This window comes from Podarcis pityusensis, assembly GCF_964106645.2.
Source record: "Podarcis pityusensis genome assembly, chromosome: 17".
NCBI classification, from domain to species: Eukaryota; Metazoa; Chordata; class Lepidosauria; order Squamata; family Lacertidae; genus Podarcis; species Podarcis pityusensis.
The window spans coordinates 244,126-266,645 of record NC_138042.1 but is presented as its reverse complement, the minus strand read 5'-3'; the positions used below and the strand labels follow the sequence as shown (position 1 = coordinate 266,645).

At 51.4% G+C, this 22,520-nt stretch overlaps 1 protein-coding gene and 1 long non-coding RNA gene across 2 annotated transcripts in view; both read left to right on the top strand.

The window, feature by feature from the left end:
- The window catches only part of LOC308466635 (methyl-CpG-binding domain protein 1-like), a 179,418-nt gene extending 165,946 nt beyond the window's left edge, over nucleotides 1-13,472 (top strand). The window contains exon 23 of the transcript XR_013980920.1: nucleotides 13,397-13,472. The gene's annotated coding sequence lies outside the window, so the exon portion shown is untranslated. The remainder of the gene's footprint in view (nucleotides 1-13,396) is intronic.
- Nucleotides 13,473-13,497: 25 nt separating this feature from the next.
- Nucleotides 13,498-21,150, top strand: LOC308466646. Its single transcript, XR_013980924.1, has 2 exons — nucleotides 13,498-13,603; nucleotides 20,182-21,150. It is a non-coding gene; the product is annotated as an uncharacterized lncRNA (long non-coding RNA).
- The last annotated feature ends 1,370 nt before the right edge of the window (nucleotides 21,151-22,520 follow it).

The following is a 22,520-nucleotide window of genomic DNA, read 5'->3' as shown; positions in this document are numbered from 1 at the left end:
GGTGCCTGTGTGGAGAAAGTTTTGAACTCTCTAGGAGAATTAACTACTTTCGAATGTTAAAATAAGTAAATGAAAAGAGGGTTAGAAGGATTTGCTGGAGATACGATTCAAATTAGAATACAAAGCAGGGAGGTGAGAGGAAGTCATGGAAACAAGTAAATGGGAAGACGGTTGTAATGGTTTAATTTGATTTTTGTTATTTTTTATTGTGATTTTTTGTTTTTTGTATTTCTCTTTTTACTGTTTGTCTTTTATAAGATGTATGTGATTTGTTTTTTTTTTTTCCTTTTTTTTTTACTTTCTTTCTTTTTCTGTAATTTTAAAATTGGAATAAATATTTTTTATTTTTTTTTAAAGAAAGTTTTGAACTCTCCAGGTTTGGTAATCTCTTCCACACAAGACGCAACCTCCAACAGTTTTATTACTTAGATTTATTTAGTAATTATCGGGTTCAACAGTCTGAGCTTCATTCAATCATTCATCAGCTGCCAGATCTACCCTCTTCCGGAGGAAATATCACACTCTCCACCCCTTCCCCCTCCTTTTCCCTGTTTGATGCTTTTCTGCTAGACATTCAAAGGCCTGCTTTGGGGGCTTTCTTGTCCTCCCCCTTCTTCTGCTGCATCTTGTTCTCTCCACTCTGTGTTCCTATCAGAATTGCCAGGCTGCATTCCTGAGCGAGATAAGTCCCTCTCGCTCTCACTGTGTTAAGGCACTAGATTTCTATTGCTCTCTAATTCTTCCCCCTCCCCTTCATCTTCCTCGCTGCCTGTCATCTCTGGTTCTCCCCCCTCCCTTTCAGAAACCTCTCTGTCTGTCAGAAGGGGACTGTGTTTGACAGTGAGCTACTGCTTGCTGGTCTAACTAGTGAGTTTCTAAGAGCAACAGGCCACTTTCATCTTTGCTTGGCATATAGTCTAGAAGGAAAACTGGAATGAGAACCTCTTCTCCCATGTGTGCTTTAATTGGTTGATCTAATGTGCAACACACACCATCTCCATGGTCCTCATCAAGAAATGCATATAAGGGATGCGGGTGGCGCTATGATCTTAAACCACTGAGCCTCTTGGGCTTGCTGATTGGAAGGTCAGCGATTTGAATCCACATGACAGGGTCCCGGCTTCTGCCAACCTAGCAGTTTGAAAGCACACCAGTGCAAGTAGATGTATAAGTACTGCTGCAGCGGGAAGGTAAATGGTGTTTCCATGGCTTCCATCATGGTGTTCCGTTGCTCCAGAAGCAGTTTAGTCCTGCTAGCCACATGACCCAGAAACACCAGCTCCCTCAGCGCCCCATAGTCGCCTTTGTGGGCTAAATACATTAACTGATTTACCCCATGAAAAAAATTAGATACTGTCAGGGGTTCAGGGACAGAGGCACAGGGTAGGCAGGAGATGGAGAGCGATGGGGATGAATCCCAGGACAGCGAGGAAGAGGATGACAATGACTCTAGAGATTCCATGAGTCTTTCCAGCGAATCAGAGGATTCCCAGAAGGGGGCGCCGGTGGTCAAGGCCAGGGGAGCCCCAGGGGGGACGTGTCAGGAGCAGGGGGCCAGCGGGGGATCCCAAAGTGGCAGCTGGGCGTCAGGACCAGCCTCCCCGCCAGAGTGCAGCGAAGGGGGTGGAGGTTCCAGTGTATCAGGGGAGGCGGCTCCGGCAGTAGAGAAAGGAGGGAGGTCGGAGCAAGCCACCCTCCCGGAAGGGGAGGGGAGTAGTGAAGGGAGTAGCGTAGCTGTCAAAAGGAAAGTTAGAGGTTGGGGGCGCGCGCCAAGTTCAAATGTAGAGGCGCGCGGAAGTACAGGGAGCCCGGAGGAGGGGCCAGGTCCCAAAGCCCGCAGGAGGGGCCAAGAGCAGTCTGATTCCGCGTCGGAGGAATCCAGGAGGGGTGAAACCCCAGCGGGCAGAAAGACCCTGCGGAAAAGGAAAGAGAGAAAGAGGTGGAGCAGCGCAAGCCTCTTAAACTGCTGCAGGGGACGGACGGATTCAGAAGGGACTTCAGCGGTCTAAGCCTAACAGACGTAGGGCTGCGCGCCTCGGATGTGAAGCAAACAATGAACTGCAATAAACACTTTTGTATATAAGAAAAGAAAGGCGTTGGTCTTTTGTGAGCTGAGACTTGAGGCAGCCCTGACAGTAAGTCCCTTCTCAAAAACTGCAAAAAAATTTTTTTTGCAAAGCTCACAAAGTTTGGCAGACATGACTACTGAGGAGCAGATAACGACCCTGCAAAACGCAGTCGCTGAACTCTCCGTTGCAGTACGGGTCTCTCAGAAGACAGTTGCCGAAGCAGAAGCACGATGCTAGGATCTGCAAGCCAGGTGGGATCAGGCGTGCAAACAGGGGTTCCCGGGGTCCAGATCAGAGGGAATCGCTCTCGGACGGAGGGGGGGCAATTTAGTAGCCCACTTCGATGGGAACCTGAAGCATTATCCCAATTTCAGAGCAGACGTCCTATACGCGCTGCATTTGCTTCGAAAAGACTTCAAAGATGAGGAGGAGAAAGTAGGCTTTATTGTGTCCCATTTGCATGGGGAAGCTAGAACCTGGTTACGCAATTTGTGGCGCGAAGATGGTCTTGCCCGCAGGGACTCTGACGAATTTATCAAAGCCATGGACGCTTGCTTCCAATCTACCGTTGACGTTGATGTGGCGCGCCAGGAGATGCATGGATTGCGGCAGGGCAAGGCTACAGTGCGTCAGTACCATTCTCGCTTTTTTGCATTGCTGAATGTGCTGGGCTGGGAAAAGGACTCCCTGGCAGTGAGAGACTTGTTCTGGGAGGGGCTTCATGGCTCAGTAAAAGATGAGCTGGCTAGGGGAGACAGACCTCAAACCCTAGCAGACGTCGTGCAGAGGGCACTCACGATAGGGGTGCGCCACGAAGAACGCCCTTGGCACAGTGAGGAGGGGCGTCACGTCCGCCCACCAGCTAGAGCGCCTCCTTTTCTTCTTCCCAGGGACCTGGGACGTACAAATCCCTCGCCTATGCTGAAGGGTGGGGAGGAACCAATGGATCTGGGTGGTGCAAAGGCTCAGCCAGCTGCCGGAGCCTCAGCGTCCGGAGCAGTCAAGGCGAAGCCTCCTAGAGGGACCAGGAAGTGTTACATCTGTGACAGTGCACAGCACATGGCTAAAGAGTGTCCCCAGAGGCTCCAGAAGCACACTGCAGCCTTAGCAACAGTAACAGGGGAAGCGTTCCAAGGAGAACAGTTTCAGGGAAACGAGAATGCCTGGCTGGAAGCAGAGATGCTGGGGCTCCGCCAGGCAAGTCAGTGAAGCAGTCCCCAGCGCTTTTGCAGCCTACAGACCCCTTACTACCCAAGCCAGTGGTGCAGCTCACTGCTACTCTCCAGCTACCTAATGGACTCACCCTGGAAGTCCCCATTACGATTGACTCAGGGAGCAACGCAGACTTCGTGGGGATGCAGTTCATCAAGCAGCATCGCATAGCGCTACTACCAGCCACGCTGCCTCTGAACGTCGTCACGGTAGATGGCAGAAAGTTGCTGGGTGGGCAAGTGGTACAACAGACGCCACCCATGCTGCTGAAAATTGGGAATCATCGCGAGGTCATCAGTTTCAATGTCACCCAACTGTCAGACACGCCTATAGTGTTAGGCATGAGATGGCTGGATAGACACAGCCCATCATTAGCGTGGTACCAGCGGCAGCTCACCTTTGGCTCGTCCTACTGCGCACAACATTGCATCCAGACCGGCCAGGAGGAGGAGGGCCAGGAGGAAGGGCAACAGTTGCATCTAGGCATGGTGCAGGCAGTGCCCCACAAGTACAAGGGGTTTTTGGAGGTCTTCTGCGAAAAGGAAGCTGACCAATTACCACCCCACCGGCCCTACGACTGTGCAATTGACCTCTTACCAGGGGCGACGCTGCCGACTGCGAAGCTGTATTCCATGTCTGAAGATGAGATGCAGGAACTCAAGGAGTTCATAGATCACAATTTGAAGCGGGGATTCATCCGAGAATCCAAGGCCGTGGGGGGCAGTCCTGTGTTTTTCGTGAAGAAGAAGGACACGCCCCAAAAAAGGCTCATTGTGGACTATAGGGCCATCAACTCGATGACAAAGCCCAAGGCCTTCCCCATGCCCAAGATTGACGACCTGCTCGCGACGGTGAGGAAGGGGAGGATCTTCACCAAGTTGGATCTACGCGGAGCATACAATCTAATACGCATGAGGGAAGGTGACGAGTGGAAGACGGCCATGTTCACGCCGCTGGGCACCTATGAATACAGAGTAATGCCGTTTGGTCTCCAAAATGGCTCCCACTGTTTCCAAGCATTCATGCACCACGTGCTAGCAGGACTCCTCTACAAGAAGTGCGTATGCTTCCTCGACGACATTCTGATCTTCTCAGAATCGCAGGAGACTCACGAGAGAGACGTAAAGGAGGTCCTGCAGAGGCTACGGGAGCACAGACTCTACGCCAAACTGGAGAAGTGCCAGTTCGACGTGACGGAGGTGGATTTCCTGGGCTACCGGCTGTCCGACAAGGGACTAGCCATGGACAGCGCCAAAGTCCGCGCGGTGTTGGACTGGAATAGTCCGCGCAATCGGAAGGAGGTCCAGAGGTTCGTCGGTTTCGCCAACTTTTACCGCAAGTTCATCAGGGGTTTCGCGAAAGAGACGGCAGCTATCACGGACACCCTCAGTTCCAAGAAGAAAAAGTTCACCTGGACGGACCAGGCGGAGCAGTCCTTCAGGAGACTTAAGAGTCTCTTCGCGTCCGAAGACCAGCTGCTACACGTGAATCCCGGCAGGCCCATGCGGGTTGAGACTGACGCATCTGACAGAGCAGTGGGGGCCGTCCTCTTGCAGGAAGATCCGCAAGGGAACTGGAGGCCCTGCGCTTTCTATTCCCGGAAGCTCAGCAAGTCGGAACAGAACTACACCATCTGGGACAGGGAGTTGTTGGCCATCCACGCGCCTTTCAAGGCGTGGCGGCACTTCCTTATCGGAGCCAAGCACACCGTGCAGGTCCGCACGGACCACAAGAACCTAGAGTATTGGCGCACGGCGAAGCTCCAGAGCCAGAGGCACATGAAATGGGCGGAGTTCTTTGCGGATTTCGATTTCCGGATAGAGTATATCCCGGGAGACAACAACGTCATAGCGGATGCGCTCTCCAGGAAACCGCAGTATCTCGAGGAAGCGGCACCAGTGGCAGCCAGGCACATTTTCGCACCGCAAGCGTGGGCGTGCGCTTCCGCCGCCGTGGACCTGGACGCGGTACGACGCACGCTACAGACGGATCCGTTCGCACAATCCAAGATGGAGGAGGTGCGAAGAGGGACAGCAAAGGACGGCGAATTCCAGATACGCGACGGCCTGCTGACCTGCAAAGGTGCTCTCTACGTGCCGGGAGACGATCTCCGCGCGAAGGTTTTACCGCAGTTACACGACGCACCCAGCGCGGGTCACTTCGGCAAAGAAAAGACGGCGGACTTAGTAGCCAGAGACTTTTGGTGGCCCCAGATGCGGGGAGAGGTCGCGGATTACGTCGCCAGGTGTGACACTTGTCAGAGGTCCAAGCCAGTGCACAAGAAGCCAGCGGGATTGCTGGAACCGCTGGAGACGCCACTACAGCCGTGGGAAAGGGTGGCGCTGGACTTTGTTACTGATCTGCCCAGTTCGCGGGGCAAGACGGCGGTGCTTGTGGTTGTAGACCTGTTCACCAAGATGGCGCACTTCATTCCTTGCGCGAAGGTGGCAACAGCGGAACAGACCGCCAAGCTGTTCATAGACCACGTGTTCCGGGTGCACGGCTTACCGCGGTCCATCCTGTCCGACCGGGGTCGCCAATTCATTTCCAGTTTCTGGCAGAAGCTCCTGGGCATCCTGAATGTCAAGATCAACTTAGCGTCGGCGAGACACCCGCAAACCAACGGCCAAGCGGAGAGGGTCAACGCCATCATGCAGCAGTACCTGCGATGTTACGCCAATCAAAAGCCTGCAACTTGGGTGGACTACTTACCGATGGCCGAGTTTGCCTACAACAACACGAAGCACGCGTCAACGGGGGTGACACCGTTCTTCGCCAACAATGGGCGACATCCCAGAACCTTCCCGGCGTTGGAGACAACGATGCAGGGGGAGTCGCAGGGAGCTGAGCATTTAGCAGCAGAATTGCAGGAGGTCCACGAGGAGCTACGACGGCACTTGGAACTAGCTAAACACGCCTACAAAGTGCAGGCAGACAGGCACAGGAGGGCAGGAGAAGACATCCAGGTGGGGGACTGGGTATGGTTAGCAGCCCAGGCGGTGCCGGCCAAGTCGTTAGCTAAGAAGAAGCTAGGACACAAACAGCTAGGGCCATACCAAGTTGAGGGCAGGATCAATCCCGTAGCTTTTCGGTTGACCCTCCCAGAAGGTTCCCGAATGCACCCGGTCTTTCATAGGTCGGTGCTTACACCCTACAAGGCCCCACACAGATTTCAGGAGCCAGGGACGGCACCAGACCCACGTAGAGAGTCACCAGGGGGGGGAAGTCACCGAGGACCCCAACACTCAACGAGGTCACGGAAATTCTGGACTCGAGATGGGGGGAGGAGGGAGTGGAATACCTCCTCGCCAGGGAAGGTACCCCGGCCAGCGCCAACAGTTGGGTGCCAGATTAGGCTCTGGAGGAACCTCTTCTTAAAGACGAGTTCCATGCACTCTTCCCACACAGGCCCATGCCAGAGGAGTATTTTGACGACTGGCTTTTTACGCCCACACTTTCAGGCAGCACCTTCCGGGGGTTCTCCTCCGCAGAGGAGACCACGCCGGAATCGAGCCCTCCAAGGGGATCGTGCTCGGGGGTGGACACGGACCGCTCTTATTGGTGGGACGATCAACCAGAAGTGGGGTGGCGAAGGGGGCCTTGGCAAGCAGCATCGCCTGAAGTAACAGGGGGAGGGAAGGGTTTGGATGTGTTGGGGGAGGACCCCGGTTTCGAGCACGCATACACTGAACTGGAAGCAGAGGAGATCGACGTCGATGAACTGTATCCAGCATCTACCCCCGCTACAACGGAGCTCCCGGAACCTGCGCCCGAGCAGCGGGAGGGGGGAAGGGGGGGCTTCGAGGGGGGGATGGATGTCAGGGGTTCAGGGACAGAGGCACAGGGTAGGCAGGAGATGGAGAGCGATGGGGATGAATCCCAGGAAAGCGAGGAAGAGGATGACAATGACTCTAGAGATTCCATGAGTCTTTCCAGCGAATCAGAGGATTCCCAGAAGGGGGCGCCGGTGGTCAAGGCCAGGGGAGCCCCAGGGGGGACGTGTCAGGAGCAGGGGGCCAGCGGGGGATCCCAAAGTGGCAGCTGGGCGTCAGGACCAGCCTCCCCGCCAGAGTGCAGCGAAGGGGGTGGAGGTTCCAGTGTATCAGGGGAGGCGGCTCCGGCAGTAGAGAAAGGAGGGAGGTCGGAGCAAGCCACCCTCCCGGAAGGGGAGGGGAGTAGTGAAGGGAGTAGCGTAGCTGTCAAAAGGAAAGTTAGAGGTTGGGCGCGCGCGCCAAGTTCAAATGTAGAGGCGCGCGGAAGTACAGGGAGCCCGGAGGAGGGGCCAGGTCCCAAAGCCCGCAGGAGGGGGCAAGAGCAGTCTGATTCCGCGTCGGAGGAATCCAGGAGGGGCGAAACCCCAGCGGGCAGAAAGACCCTGCGGAAAAGGAAAGAGAGAAAGAGGTGGAGCAGCGCAAGCCTCTTAAACTGGTGCAGGGGAGGGACGGATTCAGAAGGGACTTCAGCGGTCTAAGCCTAACAGACGTAGGGCTGCGCGCCTCGGATGTGAAGCAAACAATGAACTGCAATAAACACTTTTGTATATAAGAAAAGAAAGGCGTTGGTCTTTTGTGAGCTGAGACTTGAGGCAGCCCTGACAGATACATTATCCTATATATAAAACATGTATGCTAAATTATGCATTAAATATTTACCCCATGAATATCCTAATACAATACAATACAATACAATACAATACAATACAATACAATACAATACAACACAACACAACACAACACAATATCCTAATCCTTATGTACAGTAAACATAATACATAACTGTTTATTGTACATAACATTAGGGGTCCTTTACCTTTTTTTTTTTAACCAACTACAACCTGAGGCTACGATGGAGGGGCTCACAGCATCACCATCACAAGATGGTCTTGCTTCTCCCACAGGCACAGCCTTGGATCAAAACACATTGTGCTCTGCCTCCACCTTTTCCAGCCTGCAACCTCCCGCCTCCACCAGTCACATCACAGCCAACTCAACTCTAATCTCTGGCTTTGTCTCCAAACTGTGAACTGGAGGAGGGGCCCCACCCAATTAACATCTGGCACAGAGCGCCCTCTCCTTGGCTTCCTTAATGGCCCGTTACCTTTACTTTGTTTTCTTAATGTCTTGTCTCCTAACAAAGAAGCTAGTCTGGCTTACCGGTATATTTCAACCCTTGCTGGGTCCAGGAATTTAGGAGAGTCTCACCCCCACAAACTCATAACACTGTATTTGGGGTTTTAGTTGGGCTTTTGATGGGAAGTTTTCCTTCTGCACATGAGTCTGGCAAACCGCTCTAAGCTGAAGCATTCTTTTCTTCACCCACCCTAGAATGTTTAGTTCACATTGAGTTCATGAAACATCGTACCCTGACCTGTTCTTAATGCATGGTTGACCACATCTACGGAATGTGATAGTTATGTTCTTTTAAGTCTTGCTATATCAATCACTAGTAATAGTTTAATATGAGGTTTTCACGCCTGTCCAATTCTGTGTTCCCTTTCCCAACCTTTAATCTATTGATGATTAATGCCTATATGCAACCCTTGCATTGTATTTGTGTTAACCAATCAGCAACAAGCACATATGTGGCAATGCTGTAATATTCAATAAAAGGGACTCCCCGAGACATGCTTGAGAGATGCCTCCCATATGACACTTGTCATTCGTCTGTCATTTATTTCAACCCAACATCTGGTGACCCCGACGTGCCAGATCCCTTTACGCAGCCACCTCTGTACTTCACTCGACTGGAAAAGTCTCAGCGCGCTACTTCGTGAGTATGGGGGGAGGGCTGACAAAGTTCCAACAGGAGCATGCCAGGGAGCTGCTTCATCTCGTTAGACAACGGGTGGCGGGTGCTCATATTTCTTTGAAAGAAATTGAACAATTGTTATGTGAGATTGCTTGCCAGTGCCCCTGGTACCCAGAGTCCGGCTCTCTGGGATCAGAAGCTTGGCAAAAGATCGGAAAAACCCTCTTCACAGAACCGAGGGCACTGATTCATTGTCTGCTCACTTGGCAGAAATGTGCAGATGCCGTCACTAAATTAGGACCACAGGCATCTCCGTCAGCCCCTGCTCTTTTAGCCGAAGCAGACAATCCCCCACCTTACCCAAAGCTTCTGCCTCCATCACAACCTTGCCAACCTCTCCCTACGCCTCAGCCCACATCCACCCCCCATCCCTCCTTCGCCTGTCTCAGCCCCTGCGTGCTCTTCCACAGGAGCTGTGCGCGCCGCGCTTTCTCAAGCTAGGCAGCAAGGGCTCCTCTCCTTAGAGGAAGAGGCTGGATGGGCTGGGGAAATGCCATCTGCTTTCCCTATCTCCTATGCGAACCCCGGCACTGCACAACAGCAGGTTCTGTATGAGGCGCTTCCTTATTCTGTTCTGAGAGAATTAAGTAAAGCCATTACTGATTCTGGCCTCAAATCTTCTTATGTGCTAGGGATGCTGGAGGGGATCGCAAATGGTTACACAATGCTACCTCAAGATTGGAAGGATTTGATGCGCATGCTTTTATCTCCTGCTCAGTATGTGGTTTTTGAAAGTGAATTTAAGCATAGCGCAGCAGCCCTGGCTGATCCACAGCATTCAGCCAGCCAACTCTTTGGCGCTGGTCTGTATGACAATATACCAGCCCAGGCGCAATTGACACCTTTACATTTCAGTCGCACCGCGACCTGTGTACAACGCGCCTTTCGGAAAGTCCCTGTCTCAGGGCAACCACTGAGCTCCTTCGTTAATATTAAGCAACAACATTCGGAGCCTTACCATCAGTTTATAGATAGATTGAAAGAATCAATCACCAGGCAGATTGATGACCCTACAGCTCAAAATGAATTGATGAAAAAATTGGCCTTTGAAAATGCAAACACCGATTGCAAGAAGGCTTTGCAGTCAATCATACATCGCCCCAAATATGACCTGGCCGATATGATTCAAACCTGTGCAGATGTTGGCAGCCAGAACCACGCGATGTCTTTGCTTGCTGGTGCCATCCAGGCTGGCAATAAGCCCACGGGCAATTGCTTCAATTGCAAACACCCAGGTCATTTTGCTAAACAATGCAGAGCCCCGGGGGGGGGGGAGCAAACAGGAATGGTGATGCCAATAAGGCTAAACCTTCCAAAAAATGCCCAAAATGCGGAAAAGGCTACCATTGGGCAAATCAGTGCAGGAGTTTGGGAAACTCCATAGGGGCCCAGCTCTCGGGCCAGGACAAATAGAGAGCCCTCCGCCTTTAGTTTCCACTACTGAAAATTTTTCTAAGGAACCATAAGGAGACTGTATGTTTGGAACGAAGGGGGGGGGTGGAGGAAAAAACTCTTTTTTTCTTTGCATGATGTGATATTAATAACCCTTCACCCAGATAGAAACAAGATCGTCGCATTTCTATGAATCACAGGCAGGATTTTAAGAACTATGTGGGGACGGAGTATAAGGAAAGAAGACTGCAGAATGGTGAGAAAAGAAAAAAAAAATTATGACACAGTTAAAAAATGGCGTCCCGCCATGACAGGTTTACCGAGGAAGAAGGACTGGGGGAGGAGAATCAGGATTGTTTGAAAGAGAAGGAATGCTGGAATGTAACTTTGACCTGACAAAACCCCCAGACCCATTTGTTATTTGGTAAGCCTGAGAAAAATAAAAGACAGATCGGAGATTAATTTTGTTTATGGAAGCGTTGTACAGAGGCTGTCCCGGATCGATACGATTTTTGGAAAAGTACAAAATCCACATAGAATGCCAGCTGTTAACCTGCTTGTGAAAATCATCAGAGATCGCAAAGAAAGGAATTTATGATAACAACAAGAAGAGAAAAGAAGTAACAAAGGACTTTCCGGATCAAACTGGAGAGAACTGTCTAATTAATGCAGTAAGATAAGTGATGCTGTTTCGGACTCGAGCTGAGCTTGATGTATGGGTACCCCCAACAAAATTTAAAGTTTGGCTGTATAATTTGGAATTAATGTGATAATGTGATGTGATTGGCATGTTAATAAAAATTATGTTTTTTTAAAAAAAATTTTCTAAGGATACACCCTCTGATTTCACCATTGATTTAATCAATCAGGAAACCAAAGATGCTGTTTTACCTGGTGAAATTGTGCTCATGCCCACCCAATTGGCGGGCCCACTACCACCTAAGGTCGCAGGCTTAATTTTACCCAAATTCTCTGCGGCCAAAGAAGGAATCCTAGATCCTGACTATGTGGGCACAATCATGGTTCAACTTTGGAGCCATAAGCCCATGCAGTTAAAAAAGGGTGAGTCTTGGGCGCATTTGGTAGTGCTCCCTTCTCATCCTACTGCTTCTATTATGGATAGTAATTTGCACCAGCTCTCTCCCCTCTCTCCACAGCTATTAGCTGTAATTCAGAGGATTGGTGAACAGAAACTTCTTCGTAAGTATAAAATCAATGGCAAAGTTCTGGAAGGCTTGATTGACACGGGCGCAGACATTTCTGTCATATCCAGTAATTGCTGGGACCCCACGTGGCCCCTTGAGTCTGCCTCTGCAGTTTGGCGTGTGGGTGGACCTCAGACCTCTTCCAAAAGTGTACAGTGGTTGCCTGTTTCTCTGCCTGATAGCTCTGAAACCATTGCATACATCCAGCCCTGTGTGCTGAAAATCCACCTCAATCTGTGGGGCAGAGACCTACTTCAACAATTACAAGCTACCATTCAATTTAATGAGTAAGCTTGCACTCCCCCTCAACTGGAAATCCACCACCCCTGTATGGGTGGAACAATGGCCCATAACGGGGGAAAAGCTACTTGCTTTAAAACAATTGGTGAATGAACAATTATTGGCAGACCATATTGAGTCTTCTGTTAGCCCCTATGATCTTCGTCATAAAAAAGAGAAGTGGGAAATGGAGATTTCTCCAGGATTTAAGGAAAATTAATGACATCTACCCCATGGGGCCCTTGCAGTGTGGTCTGCCTAATCTGAATGTGATCCCCCATTCTTACCAATTGGCTATCATAGATTTGCAAGATTGCTTCTTCTCCATCCCCTTACAGGAGAAGGATCATAAATTCTTTGCTTTCACTGTTCCTGTGTTAAATAACAGCCAGCCCACGGGACGGTATCAATGGAAAGTCCTACCGCAAGGAATGCTGAATTCCCCTACCATGTGCCAATATTATGTGAATCAAGCCCTCCAGCCTTTCCGTTTTCAGTATCCACATCAATAAATGTGTGGGAATCTTTTGCAAAAACCCTCAATGTTTCTTCCTTTTGCCTAACCCAGCAGGTATCAATAGGTGAAATCCTTGGCTCTTGCCTTATCCCTGTTTGCTATGACCCTTTTGATATGCAAAATGATACCTGGTTTTATTCATCCCTACCCAAAAATGATTCTCTCCGCACCCTTGGTTATTCCGGTTACCATAACTGGGGTACCCAAGTGCGCCGACGCCCACCTCTGGCCATTGATTTGTTGACCCCATACCTGGCTTCTTTTAATGTCACTTGCGCCCGTATGGTCAGTTGCACAAAAACCAACTGTGTGAAAACGGGCAAGGATAATTTTAACTGCTCTAATTATGTAAATATTTCCTATGTATATAAATAAAATCATTGTTGCCTACTTTGCGAAGTGGCAGCACGAACAGTAAATAATAGGGGAGATGTGGGCAGACTTACTTCGGGCATGCGCTGGAAAACCACGTATCCCGAAGTATTTTTGTCCCATTCACCCTGAAATCATATAGCAACATCTTGCACACACACACAAAAAAAAAAAAAGAAAGAAAAAAGAAAAAGAAAGGGGGAGATGATGGGAAGTTTTCCTTCTGCACATGAGTCTGGCAAACCGCTCTAAGCTGAAGCATTCTTTTCTTCACCCACCCTAGAATGTTTAGTTCACATTGAGTTCATGAAACATCGTACCCTGACCTGTTCTTAATGCATGGTTGACCACATCTACGGAATGTGATAGTTATGTTCTTTTAAGTCTTGCTATATCAATCAATATTCGATAAAAGGGACTCCCCGAGACATGCTCGAGAGATGCCTCCCATATGACACTTGTCATTCGTCGTTTATTTCAACCCAACAGGCTTTGTCTTGGATGGATTCTTCATTAACTCATTTTCATTACCCTCCAAACAGACTTCCTAGATGATAATATCACAGATGATGCTCTGTGTGTTAAGACAATTGTCAACAGTACAAAGGACATGACTGCTTGGTGAGTAGCATCAGCTCCTTTTTTTCTAGAAACAAACAAACAAACAAACAAACAAACAAACAAACAAATAAATAAAAGATGGCTGAAAAATATTACTTAATCAGAACCTTCAGTAGAAACTCTATTAGGTACTGTCAGAGCTGCTTCCAGATCCTAGCTCACAGAGGATCACGCTAGCCAGCGATCATTAAATAAAAGTCTTTATTGAGTTACAGTTTCCATTCTCAAGCTGCTGCGTGCAACTCTACGTCTCATGGTTAGATCGGCGAAGCCCCATCTGAGTCTCCGCCCTTTGTACACCAACTTAATATCCTAGCCTTGCTCCACCTTTTCCGCCTGACTGTTCTTCTCTGGGTCCCTCTGCCCCCCGGGGTCTCTTCCTTCCGGGATTCCTCTGACGCTGACGCTGACCCCCCTGACTCTTCTCCCTCCTTTCGGCGGGCTTTAGGACCTGGCTCCCTTTCCGGGCTGCCTACTGCGCCACCTTCCTGTGCATTTGAACTTGGCACGCGCGCCAAACCTTCCACCTTCCGTCTGACCGTTTCTTCGCTCCCCGATGGAGGTGTGGCCACTCCTGACTCGTGCCCTCCCCCCTGTTGTGAGCTGCCAGCGCTTGATCCCTGGCGCCCTTCCTCTTCCCTGCTCTCTGGCGGTGACGCTGGTCCTGATTTCCAACTGCTCCCCTCTGAGTCCCCTCTGGCTCTATCTTCCTGGGGTGTCCCCCTAGGCTCCCCCCTTGCCCTGGCCACTGGTGCTCCTTTCTGTGAATCTTCTGATTCACTGGAAAGACTCGGAGATCTCGGGTCATCGTCATCACTCATCTTTTCTTCTGCCTCCTCTCCCTCGCTCTCTGTTTCCTCCCTTGCCCTTGCCTCTGCTCCTGAACCCCTGACATCCATCCCCCCCTCGAAGCCCCCTCTTCCCCCCTCCCCTCCTTCCGGTGCGGGATCTGGGTGCTGCCGTGTCAGGGGGACGAATGTCGGATACAGTTCGCTTCCCGTGGCGGGCCGCCATCCGAAGTCTTCCGGTTCTTCCTCCCTGCTCTCGTTGACGACGGTCACCTCCGCTTCCATCTCTGTGCCGCCGTGCTCGAAACCCGGGTCGTCCCCGAAAACGTCCATGTCCGTCTCTCCTTCGTTGCCTTCAGGAGACGTTGCTCGTCCTGGACCCTCCAGCCACCTTCTGCGGAACTGCTCCTCTGGTCGATCATCCCACCAATACGAGGGTTCTGAAGCAGATCCCGAGGGTGACCCCTCTGGGGAACGGGCGTCTCGTGTCGGTTCCTCGTCCGAGTCGAACCCCCGGAACGTGCTGGCTGAAAGCGTGGGCGTGAAAAGCCAGTCGTCGAAAAAGTCTGCTGGCATTGGCCTATGTGGGAAGAGGGCATGAAACTCTTCTTTGAGCAGAGGTTCGTCTAAAGCGTAGCCCAGCACCCAGCTGTTGGCACTGGCCGGGGTGCCCTCCTTGGCGAGAAGGTATTCTACCCCCTCTTCCCCCCATCTGGAGTCCAAAATCTCCGTGACTTCGTTGATGCGCTCCTCCTGTGCCACTCCCCCTTGCCCGGTTCTCTCTCGGAGCGGACCCGGTGCCGTTCCTGGTTCCTGAAACCTGTGAGGTGCCTTGTAGGGAGTGAGCACCGATCTGTGGAACACCGGATGCATTCTGGAACCCTCCGGAAGAGCCAGCCTGAAAGCCACCGGGTTGACCTGTTCGTCGACTTGGTAGGGCCCCAGTTGTTTATGCCCTAGTTTCTTCTTCGCCAACGACCTGGCCGGCACTGCGTGGGCTGCTAACCAGACCCAGTCTCCCACATGGATCTCTTCGCCAACCCTTCTGTGTTTGTCCGCTTGTACCTTGTATGCGTGTTTAGCCAGCTCCAGGTGCCGCCGCAGCTGATCGTGGACCTCCTGCAACTCCGACGCGAACGCATCTGCTGTCTGCGGCTCCCCCTCCCCCATTCTTTCCAGTCCCGGGAAGGTTCTAGGGTGCCTCCCGTTGTTGGCGAAGAACGGCGTGACCCCCGTGGACACGTGCTTCGTGTTGTTGTAGGCGAACTCGGCAAGAGGCAGGTAATCCACCCACGTCGCAGGCTGCTGATTCGCATAACATCTCAGGTACTGCTGCATGATGGCATTGACCCGCTCCGCTTGCCCGTTGGTCTGCGGGTGTCTAGCCGACGCCAGGTTGATCTTGACGTTCAGGAAGCCCATCAGCCTCTGCCAGAAGTTCAAGATGAACTGTCGCCCTCGGTCGGACAGAATAGACCGCGGCAGACCGTGAACCTTGAACACGTGGTCTATGAACAGTTTGGCGGTTTGTTCCGCCGTGGCCACCTTCGCACACGGAATGAAATGTGCCATCTTGGAGAACAAATCCACCACCACCAGCACAGCCGTCTTGCCCCTCGAGCTGGGCAGATCCGTGACAAAGTCCAGGGCCACTCTCTCCCATGGCTCGAACGGAGTTTGCAGCGGTTCCAGCAGTCCGGCCGGCGGTCTGTGCACTGGTTTGGACCTCTGGCAGGTGTCACACCTCGCCACGTAGTCCGCGACTTCCCCTCTCATTCCGGGCCACCAGAAGTCTCTGGCTACTAATTCCACCGTCTTCTCCTTGCCAAAGTGCCCGGCAGTGGGCGCGTCGTGCAGCTGCTGCAGTACCTTGGCGCGAAGTTCGTCTCCCGGCACGTAGATGGCCCCTTTACGGATGAGCAAACCATCTCGCAGCTGGAACTCGTCGGTCGCTGCCGTGCCCCTGTGCACCTCTGCCATCTTTGCTTGCGCGAAGGAGTCATCCTGCAACGCTCGTCGCACCGCATCCAGGTCAACTGTTGCCGCCGCGCACGCCCACACTGTCGGTGCGAAGATGTGCATGGCGGCCGCTGGCGTTGCCTCCTCCAGATACTGTGGCTTACGGGAGAGAGCATCCGCCATGATGTTGGTGTCCCCCGGGACATACTCTATTCGGAAGTCGAAATTCGCAAAGAACTCAGCCCAACGTATCTGCCTCTGGTTCAGGAACTGTGCCGTGCGCCAGTGCTCTAGATTCTTGTGGTCCGTGCAGACCTGCACCGTGTGCTTGGCGCCGATCAGGAAGTGCCTCCACGCTTTGAACGCTGCATGAATGGCCAGCAACTCCCTGTCCCAGATGGTGTAGTTCTGTTCGGACTTGCTGAGCTTCCTTGAGTAAAACGCTCCCGGCCTCCAAACCCCCTGCGGGTCTTTCTGCAGCAGGACTGCTCCCACGGCTCTGTCCGAAGCGTCTGTCTCCACCCTCATCGGCCTGCTGGGGTTGACATGAAGCAGCTGCTCTTCCGACGCGAAGAGACGCTTGAGTGCCTGAAAGGACTGCTCCGCCTGCTCTGTCCAGATGAACTTCTTTTTCTTGGAGCTGAGCGTGTCCGTGATGGCCGCTGTCTGCATCGCAAAGCCTTTGATAAACTTGCGATAGAAGTTCGCGAAGCCGACAAACCGTTGGACCTCCTTCCGGTTGCGTGGGCTTTTCCAATCCAACACTGCTCGGACCTTGGCGCTGTCCATGGCGAGCCCTTTATCAGACAACTTGTAGCCCAGGAAATCCACCTCGGTCACGTCGAATTGGCACTTCTCCAGCTTGGCGTAAAGCCTATGTTGCTGTAGCCTGCTCAGCACTTCCTTGACGTGTCTGTCATGCTCCTGCTGCGATTCCGAAAAGATCAGGATGTCATCCAAGAAACAGACGCACGTCTTGTAGAGGAGCCCCGCCAACACGTGATGCATGAAAGCTTGAAAAACGTGGGAGCCATTTTGCAATCCAAAAGGCATAACTCTATATTCGTAGGTGCCCAGGGGCGTGAACATGGCTGTCTTCCACTCATCTCCCTCCCGCATGCGAATGAGGTTGTATGCCCCTCGCAGGTCCAACTTGGTGAACACTCTGCCCTTCCGTACCTTTGCGAGGAGGTCGTCGATTCGGGGCATGGGGAAGTCCGATGGCTTGGTCACACTGTTCAAGATGCGAAAGTCCACTACAAGTCTTTTTTGGGGCGTGTCCCGCTTCTTAACAAAGAATACCGGACTGCCCCCCGCTGCCTTGGACTCTCGGATGAAACCGCGCTCCAAATTATGATCTATGAACTCTTTGAGTTCCTGCAGTTCGTCCTCAGACATGGAATACAGCTTCCCTTTGGGTAGCGCCGCCCCCGGCAGCAGGTCAATTTTGCAGTCATATGGTCTGTGGGGGGGTAGCCTGTCTGCCTCTTTCTCGCAGAAAACCTCCAAAAATTCTGCGTACTTGTGGGGGACCGCTTGCAGCGTGCCTAGCTGCAGCTGTGACTCCTCTTCCCCTCCTTCCTGCCTGGGCACGATGCAGTGTTCAGCGCAAAAGGAAGAGCCGAAGGTCAGCCGCCTCTGGTACCAAGCCAGCGTCGGGCTGTGCTTGTCCAGCCAACTCATGCCCAATACAATGGGCGTGTCCGATAGTTGAGTGACATTGAAGCTGATGATTTCCCTGTGATTCCCAAGTCGCATCACCATTGGTGGCGTCTGCTTCACCACTTGCCCCCCTAGCAGCTCCCTGCCATCCACCGTGACAACCTGCAGGGGCAGCGTGGCAGGCAGCAACTGTATAGCGTGCCGGTCGACAAAGTCCTGCCCTATAAAGTCCGCATTGCTTCCGGAGTCAATGGTGATTGGCACGTCCATGGTGATTCCATTGGGCAGCTGGAGCGACGCGGTGAGCTTCACTACCGGTTTGGGCGGGAGGGGGTCCATGGGCTGTAAAATCTCTGGAGACTGCTTCACTGACACGTCTGGCTGGGCCCCAGTGCCTCTTCTTCCAACCAGACTCCTTCGTTTCCCTGCTGTGGTTGTCCTTGCTGCGTTGCTGCAGTTACCATTGCTGAGGCTGCAGTGTGCTTGTGGAGCCTCTGGGGACACTCTTTCGCCATATGCTGTGGATCATCGCAGATGTAACACTTCCTGTTCCCTCTAGGAGGCTTCGCTTTCACTGCTGCCGGTGCTAGGGCTCTGGCTGCTGACTGAGCCCTTGCACCTCCAACCTCCATAGGTTCCGCTCCTCCTCCTGGCGGAGGCGTGGATTGCGCACGCGCTGCTTCTCTGGGAAGGAAGGAGGAGCCCCTGGCTGGTTCGCGCCCTCCACGCCCTTCGTCCCTGCTCCACGGACGTCCTTCCAGCCGCACCCCCACCGCCAGCGCCCTCTGAACGATCTCCTGCGTGGTCCGGGGTCTCTCCCCCCTCGCAATTTCATCTTTAACCGAGCCGTGCAATCCCTCCCAAAACAGGTCTCTTACAGGAGCCGAATCTCTGTCCCATTCCAGGGCACTGACCAAAGCGAAAAAGCGGGCATGGTACTGCCTTACGCTGGCCCTCCCTTGCTTCAGTCCATGTATCTCCTGCCGAGCAAGATCCACGTCAATGCTTGATAAAAAGCACCCATCCATCGCTTTAATAAAGGCATCCGCATTTTGGAGCGCTGGATCATTATCTCTCCACAAATTGCGCAGCCATGCTTTAGCATCTCCATGCAAATGGGACATGATGAATCCCACCTTCTCTTGCTCATCTCTAAAGTCTTTGTTCAGCAGTTGCAGTGCACACATTACATCTGCTCTAAAGTTGGGGTACTGTTGCAAATTCCCATCGAAGTGAGAGACCAGACCGCCTGTTCGTCTCCCCAACCCAATCCCCTCCGGTTTGGGTGTCAGTTGCCCTTGCTTCGTAAGCACTTCCAACCTGACCTGGAGATCCCTGTAGGCGGCAGCTGCGTCCTCCTCTCTCTTCCTGGATGCAAGAGCCTCGGCATTCAGTCGTGTCACTGCTTCTCTGAGTTCCACTATCTGCTGTTCGGCCGTCATGTTGTCTGCCGTTCGTGAGCTCGCTAGTAGGCACCCGCTTTCTCTCCTCTCCTCGAGGACGTAGATGCCCACAATTTTGAGATGGGGCTTACTGTCAGAGCTGCTTCCAGATCCTAGCTCACAGAGGATCACGCTAGCCAGCGATCATTAAATAAAAGTCTTTATTGAGTTACAGTTTCCATTCTCAAGCTGCTGCGTGCAACTCTACGTCTCATGGTTAGATCGGCGAAGCCCCATCTGAGTCTCCGCCCTTTGTACACCAACTTAATATCCTAGCCTTGCTCCACCTTTTCCGCCTGACTGTTCTTCTCTGGGTCCCTCTGCCCCCCGGGGTCTCTTCCTTCCGGGATTCCTCTGACGCTGACGCTGACCCCCCTGACTCTTCTCCCTCCTTTCGGCGGGCTTTAGGACCTGGCTCCCTTTCCGGGCTGCCTACTGCGCCACCTTCCTGTGCATTTGAACTTGGCACGCGCGCCAAACCTTCCACCTTCCGTCTGACCGTTTCTTCGCTCCCCGATGGAGGTGTGGCCACTCCTGACTCGTGCCCTCCCCCCTGTTGTGAGCTGCCAGCGCTTGATCCCTGGCGCCCTTCCTCTTCCCTGCTCTCTGGCGGTGACGCTGGTCCTGATTTCCAACTGCTCCCCTCTGAGTCCCCTCTGGCTCTATCTTCCTGGGGTGTCCCCCTAGGCTCCCCCCTTGCCCTGGCCACTGGTGCTCCTTTCTGTGAATCTTCTGATTCACTGGAAAGACTCGGAGATCTCGGGTCGTCGTCATCACTCATCTTTTCTTCTGCCTCCTCTCCCTCGCTCTCTGTTTCCTCCCTTGCCCTTGCCTCTGCTCCTGAACCCCTGACAGGTACATTCAGGGGTACATTCAGACCAGCACATTGCATATTAAATAGCATTTAAGTGTCATTTGATTTTGCTTTAGGCCACTTTGTTGTGAAAAGTAGAGAGGAAAATCACATGAGATAGGAATAAGAACAAGCTGAACTCAGGGTGCTGATAATTTGTGAGAGCCTTCCCTGCTTGGCCTTCCCCAAAGGAGCAACAACCTGTACAGAAAGGAACAGCAACCAGCATATCACAAAGGAGCAGCAACCGGCTGCTAAGTGTATAGGATGCCATCCTGTCCAGGGCTGGGGGGGGGGGCATCAGGTTGGAAGAAGAGACTAGGTGGGAAGGAGAGTTCAGGTGGGAAAGCCTGCCCCCCTGCATCCAAAGGCATCCACTCCACCACTATCTTTTTCCAGAAAGACACAACTGGTTGGGTACGTCCCTCTTATTGTGGTGTCTCCTTCTTTTTGCCTGATGTCCTGCCACCATGAAAGCCCCAGATTGCTCTGGATCACCATGGCTTTGTCAACCCGACTCGAGCAATGGCTGGATCTCCCCCCCCCCCATTGGCCTTGACTTGTTTGGGTGCACAGCTGTAGCACTTTGTGGCCAGTCTTCCTGTTGCCAAATTCAGTCTTGCAGAACTATTTTCTTTTAATAACTCTGTAGCATTGGACAAATGCAAAATAACCAATGTGTTTCGTCCACCCATTAGGCCACTCTATGAGAAATACTGTGATGAAGGTCGGGTAAATCGTTATTATATCAAGTGCCTTTTTGGTGGAGTTACACAAAGAAGAAAGTTTTTGCTTCGGAACCTGCCTTGACTTCTATAGAGGGTTGCATTGTCTCAGGTTTGGTCTGACAATGTGCTTCACTTCAGAGCCTCATCTCTTCTCATTTTGTAAAGCTTTGGATCCCCCACCCCACCCCCATGAAACCAACAAACACCAACCTCATCTGTAATTTTTGTCAGACAAGGATGAAATCTGTTCACTTCCTGACAGGTTTGAGCCTTAAAAGGTACGCTCTCTCCTAAGGTCCAGTCTTACTTAAGAAGCTGAACCCCTTGAAGGGACCCCATTTTTATTCCCCGCTTACTACAGGGCTCTACATAGGGCTACCTTTGAAGATGACTTGGAAACTGCAACTAATTCAGAATGCGACAGCTAGACTGGTGACTGGGAGTGGCCGCTGGGACCATATAGCACTAAAGGATCTCCACTGGCCCCCAGTAAATTTCCAAGCACAATTCAAAGTGTTGGTGCTCGTTATATATCATCTCCCTTTTTTTTTTATAATACTACATTCCGAACTGAAAAAATATATATTTAAAATGACGTTTGTTCAAAAACCAGAAGCATTTTTACTAGGTATTTCTGATCAAGGACTGCCGAACGAGAAATGGAAAATATTCATGTATGCGACAACAGCGGCAAGAATCCTAATAGCACAAAACTGGAAGACTGGAGAAATACCTTCAAAAGCACAATGGCAGGAAAAATTGATGACCTATGCGGAATTAGCAAAGCTAACGGATAAGCTACATGAAAAAGACAGTGATTTTAAAAAAGAATGGGAACCTTTCATAAACTATCTGCAGAAACAACTGAAAGAAATGGACTCGGTAGCAGGATTTGAATAAACATTAACAACTTTACTTAACAAAATACATGAATAACATTGTAATAACGTTTTGACAGATAAGGAATAGCAGATTGTATCATTTAATGTAACAAACCAGAGGGGAAGCTGAAGGAAGGGGGGGGGGGAAATGTAGCACGTATGTTTGGAAATGATTTTGATATTTGTTGTTAGAAAAGAAAACTAATAAAAATTATTTAAAAAAACAAAAACAAAGTGTTGATGCTGACCTTTAAAGCCCTGAACAGTGTTGGCCCTGTATAGGCCCTGTCTCCACCCCCATTGCTCAGCCGGGACACACAGGTCCTCCTCTGGTGGTTCCCTCACTGCAAGAAGCCAAGTTACAGGGAACCAGCCAGAGGGCCTTCTCAGTAGTGGTGCCCATCCTGTGGAACACCCTCCCATCAGATGTCAAGGAGATAAAGAACTACACAACTTTTGAATATATTATATATAAATATATTCAAAGATAATTATGAAAAAAATATGGAAATAAAAAAAGGAATTTAGGGATTTGGGGATGAATGAATCTATCATTATTAGGAAGGATATTGGTAATCAAGATGAATGTATTGCCAAAAATGTTATTTTTGTTTCAATCAATCCCAGTGATAAGCAATGTGAGTTGCTTCAAAGAGTGGCAGAATTTATCTGGAGAGGTGATAAGCCAAGAATAAAATATAAATTATTAACAGATCTTAAAGAAAGAGGTAG